At 42.9% G+C, this 14,948-nt stretch overlaps 1 long non-coding RNA gene across 1 annotated transcript; it reads left to right on the forward strand.

Annotated features, from left to right (window-relative positions):
* The first annotated feature begins 6,515 nt into the window (after nt 1-6,515).
* LOC109257867 (uncharacterized) lies at nt 6,516-10,251 on the forward strand. Its single transcript, XR_002076127.2, has 2 exons — nt 6,516-6,745; nt 9,948-10,251. It is a non-coding gene; the product is annotated as an uncharacterized LOC109257867 (long non-coding RNA).
* Nucleotides 10,252-14,948: the final 4,697 nt, after the last annotated feature.

Here is a 14,948-nt window from a genome sequence, read left to right on the forward strand (position 1 = left end):
ATTTTTTTCCATAGATTTTAGCATCAGTGATGGGTTATGTCAAGCAGGCTCACTTTTGCCACATGATGGCATCTCATTAATAATTTTCTGTAATGTACCCAGAGGTGTCATACATAATGTGACCTCCCAGAGATAAAAATAGAATTTCATCACAAAGGGCAAAACTTGAGTTTATTGCTGCAAGCAGATTGAGTAGACATTTTCTTTTGACATCGTCTTCTTACCCTGTAAGACCAAAGCTGACCTTTGCCATTGTCTTTGGGCTGAACACGAACGTGTGACTTGCTTTGATCAGTGATCAGTGATATGTGAGCACATGTGTGTCCCTTCTAGCAAAAAGCCTGTGGTGCCTGTGCATCATTCAGCACGTTCCCTCTTTCTTGCCTAGGCGAATACAGAAGCAAAGAAATAAGCGTCTTGTAGCCTGCGAACTTGAACGAAGACGATACAAAACGGACCTCCCATCTCCCCGGCAGGGACCAACAGGGCAAGCAGGAAACAATCCTTTGCAGTTTTAAGTCACTGACGTTTTAAAATTGTTACCGCAGCTTTTAGCCTCTGACTGAGACACGGCCAGCCAGTTTGATCAGTCTGCGCTAGGCGATCAGGAAGCTTCCCTAGTGCAAAAACGCGCTGAAGACTTATACTCATTCATTCAATAAAAACGTATTAAGTGCCTGCTATGTGCCAGCACTATGTGACATATTAGCAAGACAGGTGTGAGCAAAACAGGTGTCCCTTTTGTCACGGAGCTTATACTCCTGGGGAGAAGCGGAATAATAACAATTTAAAAGACACACACTGTGATGAGTGCAATGTGGGACATAAATGCGACCAAAAAATAAATAACGGTGATAACGGGTGAGACATAATTAGGGAAGGGAGGGGACAGCTGCTGGAGAGCGTGATAGATGCGGAGACCCGGACAGGGAGAGAGCCGGCCACGTGGAGTCTTCCAGGCACAGGCGGGAAGGGACGGGGTCCTGTGGCAACGAATATTGTGGCTTCTGGGACCTGTGCCTGCAGCCCGAGGGGAAGTCCGGCACGAGTTGGCACCAAGTTGGTGGGAGGGCCACTGGTTCCGCGCCACGGACAGTGGGCGCGGCCACGTGCCATCGATTGCCCGTGGCGATCTCCCCGCGACCCCGCGGCCTGCTCACCACCTGCAGCTGTCAGTCCTCCCGACAGACACTTGCCCTGGAGCTCCCTCCTACACCCCTCTGCTCCCAGACTCCTGCTCGAGGAGCCCCAAGTGCCACATCTTAGGGCGTCGGAGCTTATTCTGAACTGGATGAAAAGTGCTAACCTGAAAAGTAAAACCGCCCCTTATCTCACCAGCAGAAGATGGGTTTATTCGGGAATAAAAGAGAATCGCATTCCCGGACAGACCCGCTGCAGCCAAACCCTAGCAAGTCGCGGGAACGAAGGAGAGGCGCGCCTTTTTAGGGAGAAAGGGGGTACACCGGGAAGGCTGTTAGGTGCCTCGCCAAGTCCGTGGCAGGAAACTACGGGGGGATCGAGGTGCCGTGGCTTCTCGTCGGCGGAGCTGTGGTCCTGCGGGGATCCCTCTGAGGGAGTGGAGTCGCCTCCGCGTGCAAGGTCACGTCTGTGGGAGGTGAAGTTCATCTCTTCCGGTTGGGTCTGCAGTGGACTTAGGGCGATGGGGCCTGAGAGCTCCCCCTGCCGAAACCTCCCGAGTCCGTCTTAGTGCGGTTTCCCATGACCGACGCTCACAAAAGCGATCGAAGGGCTTTAATAAAAGCAAGGGAGGGTAATTTCAGCCGGTGTGTATAGAGTCAGGGCAGGCGGGGAATCAGAGGGCAGTCCGGTGGAGATGGGGTTGGCCGTGGCGAGGACAGTGGAAGGAAAAATTGAGAAAAGTCCATGAACGCCATAGGCTTGTAGGGGTAGAACTGAGAGAACTTGGTGATTAACTGGGTCAGGAAAGAAAAGAAGGCATCCAAAAGTAACACCAAAGCGATAGCAAAGCAAAATTTTGGATGTGCAGGACCAGAAAATTCAGGGTACCGGAATTCAACACTGCCTCCCGAAGCTTGGATATAACTGTGTAAAACAAACAAAAAGGTACTGAGAAAAAACTCCAGTGCTGAGCATCTTGCAAGATATTTGGGCATCATTTTAGAAAATTATCCCCATAGAAATATGTAATCAGTATACATTTAAAAACATGGCCCCAGATTATGATCTCCACATTCTAGTTCTGTTTATGATTTCCATAATCTAGTTCTGTGTATTACATGGTATTTGCTTAATAAATTATTGGCAATTAGTTGCCATCTGGCACTTTGAAACTAAGCTGAGCTTAAATACTGTAAACTGAATTACCAAAAAGTAAGAAAACATGGTTCGTGTTCATTATAATATACCAGGATAGGCTCAGAAGTCAATAACGGCTTGACATGCCAGCAAAAAAGACTGGTATTGATAAACCCGATGCCACAAAATGACGTCTTTAAATAGGAATTATATGAGGTAAGCATTTGTGAGTGAATAGAATAAAAGAAGGTAAAAATTAAATAGCACAGGAAGAACTGTCAAGGGGGCAGCTACCTTACCTAACCTCAGACCTATGCTGTTTCTACCGTGATCTAGAAGGTACTGCGGCCATCAGTGACGACCCAAATTACGCTGTCTATGCTGTGATTCCAGAAGTGGCTTCACTCACCCTCAAACTCAGGGACACTCATGCCTGAAAGTATGGATGTCAGTTCCCTGTTTTCTTATGTAGCCAATCAAATCAGAGCTTCATTAAAACATATCTGATTAATGAAATCTAAGTCACATGTCAGTACTCTGGCAACAAGGAGTGCCGGGAAATGTAGTTTCTTAGGTTTTGCACTGGGGAGGCAGAATGCACAATGTGGACAACTATCACCATTTGGAGAGAGCATTGACAAAAATTTAGGTAGACATCAATGACAGATAACCACCATAATTAACACTACAAAATCTTCATTCAAGATTAAGCTGTATCGATTCCATCATCAACGTATTCAATTTTTCACTGCATAATAAATACTGACCACTAAACTAATAAAAAAAAAAAAGAACCAAAGAATTGCAGATGCTTGTGATAGAATGTTCCTTATGAATAATGATTATTTGAGAATCTTCATTCCTATCTTCAGTAATGGACCAGCTGATAAATTGCCTTTTGGCAAAGTCATAGATTAAAAAGTTACTTTCACTCAATAAAAGTATAATTGATCATTCAAGCTCACTGGAGAGCGTCTCTGCTCAAGAGATTTATAGGGTGTCAGCTCTAAATATGACTGATAGTTTAGTGAAATGCTTCTTTTGTAATTCCACTGGTCTTCAAATAATTTACTCCTAGTCAAATCAGGAACAGTGAGGTATTTTTCATGGGACGTTGGGGCACCACCCTTAGTAGGAAAGCTTGGCATATCTCTGTTATTAGAGATTTCTGTTTTCTTTGCTCTTAGAGTTCTCTGTGCATATGAATTTGCAGATGCAAACTGACTGGCGTCACTCATTCTAGTATCTTCCAAAGCAGCTTTTGGGACGCCATCTACTATAGTTTCTGGTAGAAGGCTCTATGTGAGTCCTTTCGATTGTAATGGGGAATTTGCCTGCTATCTTTGTTACCAAACATTATTGTTTTAGGTAGCAATAACACATTAAAGCAAGTCTTCTATAGAGACAAAATCTCCCCGGCATAATAGTCAGATATTAAAAACACACAATGCAACTAGTGTTTCATGGCCTACAAAACAGACTCCTACTCTTAATATGGTTGGTTTAACTGAAAAATTATTATGTTTTGTTTTGACCACTCTAATAATATACAATTACGTTTAAGAAATAATAATTCTGTTAGCTTACATTTAGATAGATAGATATGTATTGCATTTGAATATATAGATATTATATATTTTATATATTAATATATTATATGTTATAACTATGTACACATATATAATAGTTTCCAAATAATTTAAAGGCACATTATCTTATTTAATTCTCATAACACATTGACTGAACAAAGGCATTACGTAGGCTGAATGTAGGCTACAAATAAAAATGACAATTTAGCTATTCTTATACCACATTATCTAAAAAGTTGCCTTCCATCATTTGATATCATTAAATATTTTGATTTTACTTAGGCAACTATGACAGGCACTAAGAGGTATTTCTCATTTTGAGATCTATACTAAATATAGCTCTACTGAAAATAGTAGTGGTTAGTTCACATCTGAAAATGCATTATGAAAGTGAGCAGGAAAATGACTCATAAAATGGTAAACATTTGAAGCAGCCAAAAACTCTCTTAGAAGCCCGATAATAGCGTGCAACAAATTAGAGAATAAGCATCTATCCCCACTACCTCTTACTCATTCCAGAGTACTTTGGATCCCAAATAAATATTCCATGTGGAGATTCGATAGTTTTACGTTGCTGAACATGCTTTGATCATGGCTATTTTTCAGTGAGCCGCAACGCTGAGTAAGTGCCTACCTAATTTGTAGAGAAGTTTAGTGCGTGTGTCCAGCTGTAGGTATAAACTCTAGCAATTTTAGTGTTTCTGGCACTGGGTTGGCTTTCATTAAAGAGTATAACTATTGGGGTGCCTGGGTGGCTCAGTCGGTTAAGTGTCCGTCTTTGGCTTAGGCGATGGTCTCTTGGTTCATGTGTTTGAGCCCCACGTCGGGCTCTGTGCCGACTGCTCGGAGCCTGGAGTCTGCTTCAGATTCTGTGACTCCCCCTCTCTCTGCCCCTCCCCCACTCGTGCTCTGTCTCTCTCTCTCTCTCTCTCTCTCTCAAAAATAAATATTTAAAAAAAGAGTATAAACAGCAATTATGGATAGGATTCAAATTATTTTCCATGAAACACTTAGAAAACGCAAGAAAATCAGGAGTTACAACTCAATATGCTAGGTAGGGTATCACCTAACTCCTCACGTTGGGTCATGAGCTTTAGCTGTTAACAAAGCTAGGACCCTCCAACAGGTCTGGTTTGAGGGAGAGGTCTGCGGGATATCATCCTCAGAGATTTGATTCAGTGGGGCCCAGAGAACTATATTTAAACACATATCTTGGATGATTCTTTTATATAGCCAATTCATGAAGCAACATTTGGGAACCATAGCTCTAGAATATCTTGGCTCTTATACTTTACATTGGAGGCACAAGATTATCTGCTCTAGCATTTGGAATGAATCTGCAATACATTTAATGGGAATTAAAATAGTATTTAACTACTTTGCGAGAAGTTACTATTTAAAACCCGGAGATGATGAATAAGATGAATAGAGTTTATAATAAAATAGCAAAATTGCATATATCATAATTGTGTCAGCTCTTCCAAAGTCACAGATACAAAGTTAGGGCTTTTCCTTTTCTGAATCTACAGATCATGCCAATAATCCTGAGTGTTATTGCTGCTTGTATTGGATTATTATTTCAAGTAAAACTCAGTATGACTTGTGTCAAAGACACAAAATTTCCTTCCCAGTTAATTTTGTATATATTGCTGTACTCTACCTTGGTCGCAATAAAGCAACTACCTCGTATTCGTATTCTAAGTTTTTGTTCTCCCCCAGACTGCATAACCTGCAATGCCAAATTTTACATGTCCAAATCATTGATTTGGATGAAGAATGACTCATCAAAGTCCGTTTGGTACATGATTATCCTAATGGCTAAGAGCTTGGACACAACCTTGACACAAAGATTGAGTTGAGGAGATGGGCAGGGATGAAATGAAAAAGTTTAGTCCTAGGGGGGAAAAAACCCAAATAATAACCATAATGGTAGTCGATAACATTTATTGAGCACTATAATTTAAATTTAGGATACATAGAGATCTCTATAGTTCTCTATATCCTAAAATATATCAAAATATAGAATATAAAGCTTATTCCAAGTATCTCATTTCATGGAGTATCTCATTTGTTACTCATAATAACCCTGTTATGAACTGAATTATGTCTCTCTCAAAATTCATATGTCAAAGCCCTAACCCCCAATAGACTGTATTTGGAGAGATATGGCCTGTGAGGAGGTAATAAAGATTAATAGAGGTCACAAGGGGGAGGCCTTAATCTGGTAAGAACAGTGTCCTTACAAGGAGGGGAAGAGACATGATCTCTCTCGCTCTCTCGGCACACAGGGAAAGGCCGTGGGAGGACACAGCAAAAAGGCAGCCTTCGGGGCACCTGTATGACTCCGTTGGTTGAGTGCCTGACTCTTGATTTCAGCTCAGGTCATAATCTCACGGTTTGCAAGACCAAGCCCTGTGTTGGGCTCCACATTGGGCATGGAGCCTGCTTGAGATTCTCTCTCTCCCTGTCTGTCTGCCCCTCCCCTGCTTGTGCTCTCTCACTCTCAAAAAAGAAATTAAAAAAAAAAAAAAAAAAGGCAGCTATCTACATGCCAGGAAGAGAGGCCTTCCCAGAAACTAACCTTGACTACACATTGATCTTGGGTGTAAAGACGTCAGCACTGTGAGAAAATAAACGTGTGTTGTTTGAGCCACCCAGTTGGTTGTTTGAGAGACCCAGTTGCCATAAGAAAATCCAGTTTTGTCATGGCAGCCCTATAGGACTCATACAGCCCCTATTGGGTAACAGCTCCATTTTACAAGTAAATGTAGAAACAGATACAGAAAAGAGACTCAGGGAATGTATAATAACCTGTCCAAGGTCAAAAAGTAGACAGAAGAATTTTCAGCAGACTGGATGGCTACAAGATCAGTCTCAAGGTAGGAAGTGCCAGAGGCAGGAATACTTATTTATCATTATTTTTAAGTTAAAGTATAGTTGACATTCAAGATCCTACTAGTTTCAGGTGTACGTCACAGTGATTAGATGTTTTTCTATGTTATGAAATGATCTCCATGACAAATCTAGTTACCATCTGTCGCCACACGTTATTAGAACATTATTGACTATATTCCCTGTGCTATCCATTACATCCCCCTGACTTACTCATTTCAGAAAATCAAGTTTATGCTTCTCAATCCCTTTCACCTCTTTTGCACGCCCCCCAACCCCTCCCCACTCTGGTAATCAACAGTTTCCTGTATCTATGAATCTGTTTTCTGTTTTTTTTGCTTATCATTATGTTATTTATTTTTAATTTTTTAATGTTTATTTTTGAGAGAGAGAGAGAGAGAGAGAGCGCAACTGAGGGAGGGGCAGAGAGAGAAGGACACACAGAATCTAAAGCAGGGTCCAGGCTCCGAGCTGTCAGCACAGAGCCTGATGTGGGGCTCGAACTCACAAACCACAAGATCGTGACCTGAGCGGAAGTCAGACGCTTAACTGACTGAGACACCCAGGCGCCCCTCATTATGTTTTTTAGATTCCACATATAAATGAAATCTTACAGTATTTATCTTTTTTGGTCTGACTCGTGTAACTTAGCATACTACCCTCCAGTCCATCCTCGTTGTCACAAATGGCAAGATCTCACTCTTTTTTATGGCGGAGTAATATTCCATCGTATATACATACCACACCTTCTTTATGCCTTCATTTACTGAATGCACTTAGGTTGCTTCCAGATCTTGGCTACTGTAAATAATGCTGCAATAAACATAGGAGTGCACATTCTGGTGTTTTTGTTTTCTTGGGATACATACCTAGAGCTGGAATTGCTAGACTGTATGGTAGTTCCATTCTGATAAGCAAAAATATTTCAAACCTAGAAATAGGCTTTCCAACAACACAGATTCCTTATATAATAGTCGTATTGCTGGATGAGAAATCTAGGCTAAGATGGGGCACATGGGTGGCTCAGTCGGTTGGGCATCTGGCTCTTGGTTTCGGCTCAGGTCACGATCCCAGGGTCGTGAGACGGGGGTCCAAATGGGGCTCTGTGCCGAGTGTGGTGCCTTCTTGGGATTCTCTCTCTCCCTCTCTCTCTGCCCCTCCCCTGTTCACGCTCTCTCTCTCTCTCTTTCAAAAATAAATAAATAAACTTTAAAAATTTATTAAAAAAAAAAGAAATCTAGGCTGAGAGAAGCAATCTTGTAGGAAATGTCACGTGGCTCAGAAGAGGCAGGGAGGGGCTTTTATCTGTTCTCTGAGGCTAGATGACCTTGGGAGCCAATTCGGGAAAAATTTTCTAGCTTGACCTGGGGAGGAGCCAGAAGATGAAGTTTGGGACAGCTGTGAAAGCCTGATGTCTCTACTAAGACAGAACAAGGATAAAGACCACATCCCACTGTATTTAGAATACAGTCCAAGTTCTTTCACATGGGCTGTATCTACAGCATACTCTTGGGATTTATTACCCAAACCAGGACATTTTGGAAGGTGAAAGGAAATACTATTTCAATTTTTCTAGTACGACAGGTTAAGCCAGGACAGTCCTGGGCAAACATGGATACAGCTTTGCAATAGGGTCCTGCCTTGTCTTATGTCATTTCTCCCGTTCATGTATCATACTGACTTTCTTTCAGTTCTGTGAACACATCCACATCCAAGCCGATTCTTGTTCGGAGACCCCACACCTACTTTCACGCCGCGTGATCCAGCCCTTCTCTCTTGGCCTGGGTCACTAATCGGTAGTGGTCACTGTTGGTCAGTTGGTCAGCAATCTTCCCCGCTTCCTCCTTCCTAACCACTCTTTGATTTCATCCTGTCCCCACCTCATGCGACCCCTGCGCTCGGGAACTCTCGACCACATCCTTAGTCCGGGGAAGAGCACTGACTGAATGAGCCCATCGGCACATGGCGTTGCTCTCTCTGGCCAGTGACTTAGGGACAGTGCATTCCCTGGGCGCTGCACGCAGGTAGCACAAAACATGCTCAGAGGTGGTTTGAGCAAGCTAAACAGTGAGGGGGTGGGGGGACAGTCACGGCCGCTACTGCCACGGGTGTCAAGCACTCAGGATGCACCCTGCCTGGTCATCTTCAACACGTGCCTGGAGATGCTCAGCCATCATATTCACACTGAAGCCACAGGAAGGAAGACGGGACCAGGAAAGGCGTACTCCCTCCCTGGAAGAGTAGATCTCAGAAATTACACAAATTACCCCCATTTACCTGCCATTGCTAAACCCTAGTCACAAGGCCACACACAGTCACAAGGGGACATGAGAAATGTAATCTTTATTCCCGGTGGCCCAGTGCCCTGCCGAAACCTGAGCATGATGGATGTTGCTGGAAAACTAGCGGTCTTTCTACCAAGGTGGCTCAGCCTGAAGGGAAGAAGTTAGTCTCTAAGCTTATTTTTCTTTCCCTCTCATGTGAAGGAAATGCAACTAATCCTCAAGTTGCAACCATCGCTAAATGAGAGAAAGATAGATTTCTATGTTGTCTGAGACATGATCCTAAGAAGACCCGGGTTTAGAAGGAAACAGACACTTTGGGCAGCAGAGCAGAAAGAAGAACCAAGCTCCTGAGGACACGGTTGGGCACCGAATCCCCCAGCATGAAGCTCTAACTCTTTGTGGGTTCGAAGGAGTTAGATGGGTCCAAGGAGAGATGTCCTTACTGTGAAACCACTCTGGTTCACGGTCCCTTTCTTGTAGTTAAGGCAGCTTGGAAGAATTCCCTACAGGCCTTCCTAAACAGCCAGCCTCTTTTACAATCTCTCTCCTCAACCTCTTCTTTGCCTTCACGGCACTTACACGAATTTCCAATCATTTATTTGTTGTTTAAAGTCACTCTCCTCCGCGGGGCGGTAAGCCAGGAGCTATGGGACTGGAATTGTTTTGCTCTAGGAAATGAGATGAAGTGGGTGAGCACAATGCTCGGCACACAATAGGCTTGTAAATAGATGTGCCATAAAGTGACACTAATAAGCCTCGTTCAGAGAGAGTTTCTAAAGGTAGAGAGAGCTAGAGCCACGTGAAGTGATGCAGAAGGACAGCGTGGGGGAATCAGCCTTTCCTGTATTCTTAGGTTTTTTGCCACAAGCCAGTTTTTCAGCTACAGCCAACATTTGTTTTGTAGGGTTGGCAGTGACCTCGGATTTGAATATTGAGCCTCCAGTGCATAAATGGGACCAGAGGGCTTCTAACCACCTCCGATGCTGTCACATTGCAACCTTGAAGCGATGCCTTCCCAGGCAGCGGAGGGCAGGATGTCTTATCTGCAGGTGGCAGGGCTATTCACATGTAGCTCTTAGACCCAGGGCTTTGCCCCTGAGGGCGTGTTTCTGGCCGAGTTTTCTATTGCTTACTCTTCCCCTCCTCCCCAAACCTTGTGTCATTCTTTTACTTCTGGTAATAGCAAATACATTAAACAATGAACTTGATATGTTTATATTTACAGGTGATCTCTGAAGTCACTTACATTCCACTCGGAAATGTAGGTCTAACATCTTTCTGTCTCGTACACTCACTGTTTGTTTCTTCATATAACCCGTGGCATTAATTTTTAAACAATATGTAACTCAAGGCTCTGTTCTAGTTAAATGTGATTATTACACCGAAGCTCGGGGAAAAAGTGTAACCACGACAACTGAAAGCAAGTAGTCTTTACTTTCAAAATCGATGTTTTGATGAAAATTGACTTTTAGCAGGGCCAATGCGAGTAGCTATCTTTTACTGAGTGCCTACGTGATTCAGGTGTTACGACGGGTAGTTTATACAATGCAAGCAGCAACATGTGTTTAATCCATGGGAAAAGATTTGTGCTACAGGCTGCTGTATGTTCTACAGAATGAGTAGTTGGAATCGTTCAATAATAGGAAATTATTTGAGTTTGAAAATTTTCAGAATTAACATTTGCATGAAGATAGTACTCACCATATGATTATGAGTAACTCAACTATTACAGATGCAAATGAATTGAAGTTTCAAACATTTGATAAAGTCCACAGAATAGCTGAGTTAAAAACAATTCTTTAAAAAAATTTTTTTAAATATTTATTTTTGAGAGAGAGAGAGAGAGAGAGCGCAGGGGAGGGGCAGAGAGAGAAGGAGACAGAATCTGAGCAGGCTCCAGCCTGTCAGCACAGAGCCTAACATGGGGCTCGAACTCATAAACCGAGAGATCATGACCTGAGCAGTAGTCGAACACTTATCCGACTGAATCACCCAGGCACCTAACACTACTCATTTAAAAAAAAATCTTTTTAATGTTTACTTACTTTTGAGAGGGGGGGAGGGGCAGAGAGAGAGGGAGACAGAATCCTAAGCAGGATCCAGGCTCCCAGCTGTCAGCACAGAGCCCGACGTAGGGCTCGAACCCACGAACTGTGAGATCATGACCTGAGCCGAAGTCAGACACTTAATCTTCTGAGCCACCCAGGCGCCCCCAAAACAACTCACTTTTTACCTGTAGGATTATTTTTTAGATTTGTAATTATCCTTCTAAAAAATTTTTGAGATGTGATTCATTTGCCTCACAGAATCGTGGATATTTTGTTTTAAAACAGAAAATAAAAACAGGCATTTAATGTCAGCCCTCTGTCTCACCACATCTTCTCCCTCTGGTTTTCTGTTTCCGAGCTCCTTGAGGCTGGGACACGTGCCCCTCCCACCCACCTCCCTATAACCTGCAGGGTCAACTCTGCAGGTATTTAGACAATCCTGACGGCGGTAAGAAAGATTATCAGTGTATGAATACCCCTGTGCCCTGGAGTGGGGCATATGGGATCTGGGACCCAGCTATGGCAGCTTCGCTCCTTAGGCGCCCCCCTTAGTGGCTTCTCAGCCAGATGTAGCCTCAAATTACAATATCCCCTTTCCACTCTCGTCCCCATCCTAGACAGGATTGAGAGTCTGCCATGGTCTCTACCTCTGAGTTCAGCCTGACTATCCAATTTTGTACCTGGGAGTCTTGCCCTGAATCCCTACGAACATTCTATAGCCTGCACGGACACACCTTGTTCAATTACCACTTACCTGCCCAGGGCCTGAGTTCTACCTCTATTATAAGTTCCCCAACAGGGGGTTCTTCTCTTACAATCAGAATCACGCCTAATGAGTACATGTAATATGTCAAGATTACGTGGCCAGAAAACCCAACTTTAGAGAAAAGATTTACCAAGAATTATTTCTGAAAGAATTAAGGTAAATGGTCAAGATAGATCCCCCAATATCTGTCATCTATGTTTTATTCCAGCAACTCTCCCCAAACTGTTAAATAACTGTTATAAGATGTTACACACATAATAATTCTTACTTTAAAAACATTGATTTTAGGCTTATAATTCTAGAAGAATTGTAAGTTCACCTTAAGCTGAAAGGAGGAAGGGGAAATGCAAGGTCAAGTACAGAGAGGGCTCTGTATCCACATCTGTATCAAAAAGCTCAAGGAAGACAGAAAGTGAAGAAACACAGCTTGTAGACTGGCTAAAGTTTTGGCTCTTTATCTTGTTCGAGAGAAGGAAGACACGATCTATTCACTGCTTCCTTCTAAGGATCTTTGTGTCAGGAATCACTTGGGATCTTTCCCAGGAAAATTGTCACAAAAATTACCGACTGTTAATTATGGTAACTTAGAGTGAAGCATATCTTAAACAAATTAGCAACTTAAATGCAGAAAGACCCCCTAAGAGTTTATGTGTAACTCACATCTCCTATGCTGGTGTTTTCTGCATCACCACTGTCCTGGGAACACCCTTGGGGCACTGGGTTTTGCCTGCCTCTGCGGTAAAATCAGGGTAAATGGCAAGATGATTTTCTCAGCATTTGTTAACAGATCTGAGGCTGGGTCATAAGTCTTTTGCTTCCCCATCTGCTCTCGAATACCAGTCACTTATGACTGACTCCTGCAATGTGACACATGATTAAGCCACAGAAGCAGAATTTGTGCTTCAAGAATTTCAGTTTTAGTAGTATATTCAATCGCTTGAATGGTACCTCTTACTTCCTTCCACTCGAAAGATTCACAGAAGTGTAAGAGTGCAAAAAATTTAAACATATTCCAGCATTCAGGAGCTAAAATCTAGTACATTCTCTTGAAATTTTTTTTTCTTTCAGAATAGACCTTTCAAAGTAAGGATATGAAGAATTCAGATATTTTCTTACTCCTTCTTTGTAAGTTACTAAGATGGAATAATATTGTTGCATATGGATGTTTAATTTATCAGGTATTCTCCGTAGTTAAAAGTCTGAGGGAAAAAAAGGTAATTTTAGGTATTACTCAGAGTTTTCTAACCTCTGCTATATATTGATTTAAAATTCTTTTCAGCTTACATACATAAATAAGGAGCACGAAAGTAACAGATCCACACAAAGAATATACTTGACTGAGATCATGACTTTTGCCTGATTGGTTCCCCTTCCAGGGAGGCCAGATGAGCTGATGAAGACACTGAATGGCTCAATGATTAAGAACAAGTAGTGAAAACATCTTCCCATCCGGTGCTGTGGACACGTGTAAAAGCAGAGGGTTGCGAAAATCAACATTAAGCGGGTAACTCAAGGTCAAGAGCTCAGAGAAATGTGTCCACATGAGTAAACAGAACAGGGCCTGCCACGAGCATTGGGGACAGAAGGGAGAAGGCAAGGAATCCAAAGGGCAGGCCGAATAAATGCAAGGTGCAATCCGTCAAAACACGTAGGCAGTTTAGCGCCCGGAACTAAGGATGGAGCACGTTAGAAAGGCTTAGGATAAAAAAAAAAAAATTATGACTCTTTCCCTTACAGAATAGAATGGGGCTAGGTTTTCTTGGATTTTGGTAGAAATCCTTAAGAACATTCTTCATATGGAAATTTATGAAGCAGGAGATAGTCTTTGTGTTGGGGGTGTCCACGACCCCGTCAGTTTTGCTGATTTGCCATAAGGACTCACAGGACTTACATAGTCATACTCACAGCCAAAGACCATATTGCAGTAAAAGGATCACACAGTAGAGACAAAAAAGGGAAAACGTGCATGGGGACAAGTCCTCTCCAGAGGAGTCACAGAGGATGTGCTTAACTCCTCCAATAATGGGTTGGGACAGCACAGGTGAAATGTTGTCAACTAGGGAAGCATTAGACTCAGTGCCCAGGGTTTTCACGTGGGGATGGTCATCTAGGCACCCTCTGCCTGGCATGTCCCAAAATTCCAGAGTCCCCCAAATAAAGCAGGTGTTTGGCATCAGCCACATTGTTTCAACAGTTTACGTGCAGTGAGTCATTTATAATTTAGGGGAAGTTTTACATCAGTGCGGAGAATTATTTGCCAGCCAATTTTCTCGATGCCAGCCCAGGGCCAAGCCCGCAGGCGGTACTTCTAACGAGAGAGATGGCTCAGACCTGTTGTATTGACCCTTCCCATAACCATTCCCCCCTTTTATTTCCATTCCAGATGTGGCTGGCTTTGTTTGCCAATGGTTATCTGGAAACCTGTCTGTGATAAAGGTGACTCAAATGAGTTAAAGAACCTCACCTTGCATGGTCTGAATTTTCAGCTCGTACTCTAGAGTTTCAAGGGTCTGAATATATTATAACAGGGTAATTCCCCAAAGCCGACCTTGAGGTGGACTGCTCAGCTGGGACTAGCTCCCCTGGGATGTGTGTGGGTTTTCCAGTGACCAGATGTACACCCTGGCATGTAAGAGACATAGTTTCAACAGTGCATTTCTGAGTGAAGTCAGAGGGGGCCAGAAAGAGAAAAAAGTTGATGAGGTTCTTCAACTAAGAAAATGCCACAGGCTTCACTAGCAGCCTCTCACTTTCCTGAAAGTGTAGTGTCTCTGGGACATGAGCAGAGAAGTTGGATATTAATTGCATAGACTATTCAATGACACCCAGCAAATTTGGATGTCTTTGATTGCCTAGGGAACATGGAAGGGCTTTTGGATCTTCATTTTCCTTGGGAGGGTGGGGTATGGATCCTCAGAAACCAATGTTCTGTGCTATAATTTCTTTTTTTTTTTTTAAGTTTATTTATTTATTTTGAGGGGGAGAGAGAGAGAGTGCATGTGAGTGTGCATGGGAGGGGCTGAGAGAGAGGAAGGGAGAGAGAATCTCAAACAGGCTCGGACTGTCAGTACTGAACCCCACGAGGGACTCG

The sequence above is a fragment of the Panthera pardus genome, unplaced genomic scaffold (assembly GCF_024362965.1).
Source record: "Panthera pardus isolate Hobbes unplaced genomic scaffold, ASM2436296v1 HiC_scaffold_13, whole genome shotgun sequence".
NCBI classification, from domain to species: domain Eukaryota; kingdom Metazoa; phylum Chordata; class Mammalia; order Carnivora; family Felidae; genus Panthera; species Panthera pardus.